Below are 6,000 nucleotides of genomic sequence, written 5' to 3'. Positions count from 1 at the left end.
ACTCCGCTCCGGGTTTTCCTGAATCCGCTCCGGGTTCTCCTCTGTTCGCGCTGGGTTTTCCTCATTTCGCTCCGGGTTTCCCCCCACTCCACTCCGGTTTTTCCCTAGTTCACTCTGGGTTTTCTCAGATCCACTTCGGGTTTTGCCTAGACCACACCTTGAGTATTATGTGCAGTTTTGGTCGCCTTATCTGAGGAAGGATGTTCTTGCCATGGAGGGAGTGCAGCAAAGATTCACCAGACTGATACCTGGGATGGCAGGAATGACGTATGAGGAGAGATTGGGTCGATTGGGCTTATACTCGCTGGAGTTTAGAAGAATGAGAGGGGATCTCATTGAAACTTATAAAATTCTAACAGGACTAGACAGACTAGATGCAGGAAGGATGTTCCCGATGGCGGGGGGAGTCCAGAACCAGGGGTCACAGTCTAAGGATAAAGAGTAAGCCATTTAGGACAGAGATGAGGAGGAATTTCTTCACCCAGAGAGTGGTGAACCTGTGGAATTCTCTACCACAGAAAGCAGTTGAGGCCAATTCATTAAATATATTCAAGAAGGAGTTAGATATATTTCTTAAGGCTAAAGGGATCAAGGGATATGGGGAGAAAGCAGGGACAGGGTACTGAATTTGGATGATCAGCCATGATCGCATTAAATGGCGGAGCAGGCTCGAGGGGCCGAATGGCCTACTCCTGCTCATATATTCTGTGTACCCAAAGTCCGCTCTGGGTTTTTACTAATCCGATCTGGGTTTTCCCCTGATTCCGCGCCGGGTAGTTTGTCATCCGCTCCTGGTTTCCCTGATCCGCTCCGTGTTTTCCCCTGATCCGCTCTGGGTTTTCCCCTGATTCCGGTCCGGGTTTTCCCTGATCCGCTCCAGGTTTTCCCATATCCGCTCCTGGTTTCCCTGATCCGCTCCGTGTTTTCCTCCGATCCGCTCCGGGTTTTCGCCGATTCCGCTCCGGGTTTAACCTAATTCCACTCCGGGTTTTCCCTGATCCGTTCCGGGTTTTCCGCGCCGCCGCGGCAGTGCATCCATCCTCCGCCTCGGGGACCGCTCCGGCTCCGGATCCGGGAGAGAGAAAAAAAAAACAAGCAAAGCCGGAATCCAGCCCCGAGACCCCGGGCCTAGGGCCGCTGTCCAGCGAGGCTGCTCGGCCCACCATTAGCCGCACCCCCCCCCCCCCCACTCTCTCCCCCTCACCCTCACTCCCTCCCCTCGGTGCCGGGGGGTGCGGATGGCCTCGGCCCGGTGAAGGCGGGGAGACCCTGCCCTGCCCTCCCCACCCCTGCCCTGTCCTGCCCGGGGCCGCCGCGCCTCCCCCCCGGGCGGGCCTTGGCCGAGTCGATGTGCCTGGAGCGTGGCCGCCGTCCCCGGGTAAGTGAGCGGGGCCTGGGCTCGGGCTCGGGGCCGCGGGGAGGGGAATCTCTTTGTTCGGCGCTGGTGTTGTTGTGAGGGAGGGAGGCCTCTGGGGCCGGGCTCCCCGGGGGCGGCAGGAGGAGGCAGGCGGCCTAGAGTTGTTGCTGCTGTTTGAATCCCCGGGACCCCCTCAGCAATCTGCTGCCGGCACATGGTGCGGGGCGAGGCGGGGGGTCAGGGACACACACACACACCCACCCACACACACACACACACGGCCTGGGCCTCGGCCTCCCTGCCCTGCCCCTGGGCCCTGCCCCTGGGCACCGAGGGATTGAACATTGTCCTGAGCTGGGGATTATTGTGCTGCCTGAGCCAGCAGGCACTGTCCCCTTCTCTTCAATGACTCCTTTACTCTTTGCTTATCCCCCCCCCTCTTCTATTTTTCTATGTTGACTTAGCCTTTTGCTCAGCTGGTAGCACCCTCTGTTAGATTGTGGGTTCAAAGATTCCAGAGACTTGAACACAACCTCTTTTTTAAAAAAAAGGACAGACTTGCATTTCTGTAGCGCCTTTCGCAACCACCGGACGTCCCAAAGCGCTTTACAGTAACGAAGTACTTTTGAAGTGTGGTCACTGTTGTAATGAAGGAAACGCGGCCGCCAATTTGCACACAGCAAGCTCCCACAAACAGCAATGTGATAATGACCAGATAATCTGTTTTAGTGATGTTGATTTGAGGGATAGATATCGGCCAGGACAGGGTAGGGGGAGAAACTCCCCTGCTCCTCTTCGAAATAGTGCCGTGGGATCTTTTGCGTTCACCTGAGAGGGAAGTCGGGGCCTCGGTTTAATGTCTCATCTGAAAGACGACACCTCTGACAGTGCAGCTCTCCCTCAGTACTGCACTGTTCTGACTCAGGCAAGAGTGCCACGGCTGACACTCTAGGTCGGATCCTCCAGAAAGTGAACAAAATGTTAGTGCAAAGGTTTTCCCCGTATCACTGTCATTCTGTTTATTTTCAAACTGATCCATAGCTTGGATTAGTAATCGGTTTCAGACACGTCACACCAGAGGCCAGATGAAGAATTTTTGGGGTCCTGGGCACCAAGAACATTCAGGGTCACTCTGCAACCCTGAACGACTGCCTCACCCCCACTCCCTGCCCCCCACTTGGGTGTGAACTGCACCAGAAGTGTCAGCCTTGGCTCAGTGGCAGCACTTTCACCTCTGTGTCAGATCATGAGTTAAAATCCCACTCCAGAGACTTGAGCACATAATTCAGGCCGACACTCCAGCGCATTGTCGGAGGTGTCGTCTTTGGGATGAGACAGTTAAACCGAGGCCTCGTCTGCCCTCTTGGGTGGACTTAAAAGATCTCACGGCATTATTTCCGTGAAGAGCAGGGGGGGGGTTTTCCTGGTGTCCTGGCCATTCTTTATTCCTTAACCAAACACCTAAAAATACAGACGCTTTGATCATTTATTTTGCTGCTGTTTGTGGAATCTTGCTGTGCGTAATTTGGCTGCCCCGTTTCCTACATTGCAACAGTGACTACACTTCAAAAAGGACTTATTTGGCTGTGAGGGGCTTTGGGACGACTTGAGGTCACGAATGGCGCTATATGAATGCAAACGTTTTTTATAACAATGCAGTGTTTTGTGACTTGACGTTCTTCAAATGCATGTGGGGCGGTGGACAATATCTTGCGATATATGCAATGTTCATTTAAAATGTATTTATTAAAATGTTTAGGAGTTGGGTTGGTCGGTGGCGCAAATGTCTTGTTGGCAGCAGATTGGAATAGAGGACTGTCCCCAGATGGTGTCATGTTTGCTTATGTCATGCAGGGACTGAACGATCCCACAAATCTTCCCACTGGACAAATGTGATGTGAGTCAGCCTCAGCACTCCCCGTTTGTTCAGTGGGTTTTTAATCTCGATTAGTTTTCAAGCTTCTCTCGCTGCCAGCAGTTCCTGTGGTGGATGCCAGTGATCTGGGTACTGTTGCTGATGAATGATCAAACTTGAGGAATGTTTGGGGCTTTTAACAATAACACGTCATGTATATAAAATGGCCAGTTCTTTTAGTGTTTGGATAATCTACACAGAAAGTGGGAATTGTATTTCAGTTCGTGCCAGTGTGATGTTCAGCTGGGGCAGATCGCAGCCAGGAATTTCCAAGCAGTTGATGTTTGTGCAGTGTTTACTGATGGTATTTTCTCACTCGGTAAGCCTGCTTTGATTGTCAGGGTCAGTAATCCTTCACTGTTGATGTCCTCACACGTCAAAGACGTGAAGTGTGCTGGCTGATCACCATGATATCTGCAGCCAACACGCTGAAGGGCAGGTTTGCCTGTATGTGCTGTATTAGCTGTTGTCAGTTAAAGAAAGATTTGCATTTATATAACGCCTTTCGCGACCTCAGGACGTCCCAAAGCGCTTCACAGCCAATGAAGTACTTTTTGAAGTGTAGTCACTGTTGTAATGTCAGAAACGCGGCAGCCAATTTGCGCACAGCAAGCTCCCACAAACAGCAATGTGATAATGACCAGATAATTTTTTTTTAGTGATGTTGATTTAAGGGATAAATATTGGCCAGGACGCCGGGGAGAACTCCCCTGCTCTTCTTCGAAATAGTACCATGGGATCTTTTACGCCCACCTGAGAGAGCAGACGGGGCCTCGGTTTAACGTTTCATCCGAAAGACGGCACTGCCGACAGTGCAGCACTCCCTCGGTACTGCACTGGAGGGTCAGTCTAGCTTTATGTGCTCGTGTCCCTGGAGTGGGACTTGAACCCACAACCTTCTGACTCCGAGGCGAGGGTGCTGCCCACTGAGCCACGGCTGACATGGTTGGAGTAGTGCGATTGGTGTCCGGGTTAGAGAGGGAATAATCAGCAAGCGCCTCATCAGTATAAAGTGATCTTTACTGGGAGTACATGTGCACAGATATTTGCTAAGGACAGGACTAGGCTTCGCGGTGATGCCTCCTGCAGCCAAAGAGCCGGTCACTGTGCACTGTCAAGAATTACACACAGAGCGGCCACTTCTGTGATACATCAGCATGCCAAAATGTACCTGTGCAACTGTACCTCACCGGGGAGTCAGTACCTTCAAGAAAGAAAGGGGTGTGAGATGGAAAATTGGTGGGAAAATAATGAAAGGATCAGAAAGTGAATTAAATTGACTGCATTTGCTTAATTAACATCACTCGAAGTGAAGTCAGATAAAGGATCTGTTTTTGATCTCTTGCATAGTAGCTTCCTGAGTGTGTGAGACACGCTTGCGGTCAGAAAAGGAGGTGGGGGGTGGGTGAAAAAGCAATAGAACTATTTGCTAAACAAAACCTGATATCCTCACAGCCAGGGAACAGTAGTGATTGCACCTGTGGGTTCCGCAACACCAAACTCCCTCGGCACCTTCGACGTGAATCCACATCACACCCAGCCCTGTCTGCTCAGCACCCCTGTCCCTTCCGACCTCCACTGGCTCCAGTTCCCCAGCGCATCAAATTTAAAATCCTCATGTACAAGTCCCGTGGTGCCCTCGCTCCACCCTGCCTCTGTAACCTTCTCCAGCCCCGCACCACCTGCTGTGCCCATCGGTCCCCTCCGATCCACTTTTGATGGCAGAGCCTTCAGCCGTCTTGGCCCTACTGCAGGCCAGCCAGCCTCATGCCGGTGGTGGGGGAACTTTGAGACAACAATCCGAGGCAAAATTAATTATCACTTGGGGAAAATATGTGTTAATAAATGACAACATGGATTTGTTAAAAGCAAATTGTGTTTGACGAACTTGATTGAGTTCTTTGTTGAAGTAATGGAGAGTGTTGATGAGGGTAGTGCGGTTGATGTTGTGTATCTGGACGTTCAGAAGGCGTTTGATAAAGTACCACGTAATAGACTTGTTAGCAAAATTGAAACCTGTGGGATTAAAGGGGCAGTGGCAGCGTGGATACGAACTTAGTTAAGGGACAGAAAGCAGGGCGTAGTGGTGAACGGTGACACGAAACTCGGAAATGTAGTAAACAGTGAGGAGGATAGTATCAGACTTCAGGAGGATATAGACAGACTGGTGAAATGGGCAGTCACATGGCAGATGAAATGTAACGCTGTGAAGTGCTACATTTTGGTATTAAGAATGAGGAGAGGCAATATGAACTAAATGATGCAGGAAACTCTCTTTTAACCAGCACCTAAATATCCGGAAATCTCTCTTAACCGGCAAAATGCAGGAGTAGGTTCAGGTAAGTTTTATTATATATTAGTATCCGTGTAACCGGGGTTCCTGCACAAGTGCCGTGTAACAGGGACTCCTGGATCTGTGGCCGTGTAACCGGGACTCCTGGATCTGTGGCCGTGTAACTGGGGTTCCTGCACAAGTGCCGTGTAACCGGGATTCCTGCACAAGTGCCGTGTAACCGGGGTTCCGGCACCTGTGGCCGTGTAACTGGGACTCCTGGATCTGTGGCCGTGTAACCGGGATTCCTGCACAAGTGCCGTGTAACCGGGGTTCCGGCACCTGTGGCCGTGTAACTGGGACTCCTGGATCTGTGGCCGTGTAACCGGGACTCCTGGATCTGTGGCCGTGTAACCGGGATTCCTGCACAAGTGCCGTGTAACCGGGGTTCCGGCA

At 51.5% G+C, this 6,000-nt stretch overlaps 1 protein-coding gene across 9 annotated transcripts in view; it reads left to right on the top strand.

Annotated features, from left to right (window-relative positions):
* Nucleotides 1-1,026: 1,026 nt before the first annotated feature.
* The window catches only part of LOC147097295 (zinc finger protein 609-like), a 192,062-nt gene continuing 187,088 nt past the window's right edge, over nucleotides 1,027-6,000 (top strand). For 8 of the 9 annotated variants that reach the window (XM_085972143.1, XM_085972139.1, XM_085972140.1 and 5 more), the window contains exon 1: nucleotides 1,027-1,378. The gene's annotated coding sequence lies outside the window, so the exon portion shown is untranslated. The remainder of the gene's footprint in view (nucleotides 1,379-6,000) is intronic. The other variant, XM_085972144.1, reaches the window with a different exon arrangement.

Source organism: Somniosus microcephalus, chromosome 32 (genome assembly GCF_052327205.1).
Source record: "Somniosus microcephalus isolate GS21.2 chromosome 32, FLI_Smic_1.0, whole genome shotgun sequence".
Lineage (NCBI taxonomy): Eukaryota > Metazoa > Chordata > Chondrichthyes > Squaliformes > Somniosidae > Somniosus > Somniosus microcephalus.
The sequence above is the reverse complement of the archived record's forward strand: the minus strand, read 5'-3'. Positions and strand labels throughout refer to the sequence as shown.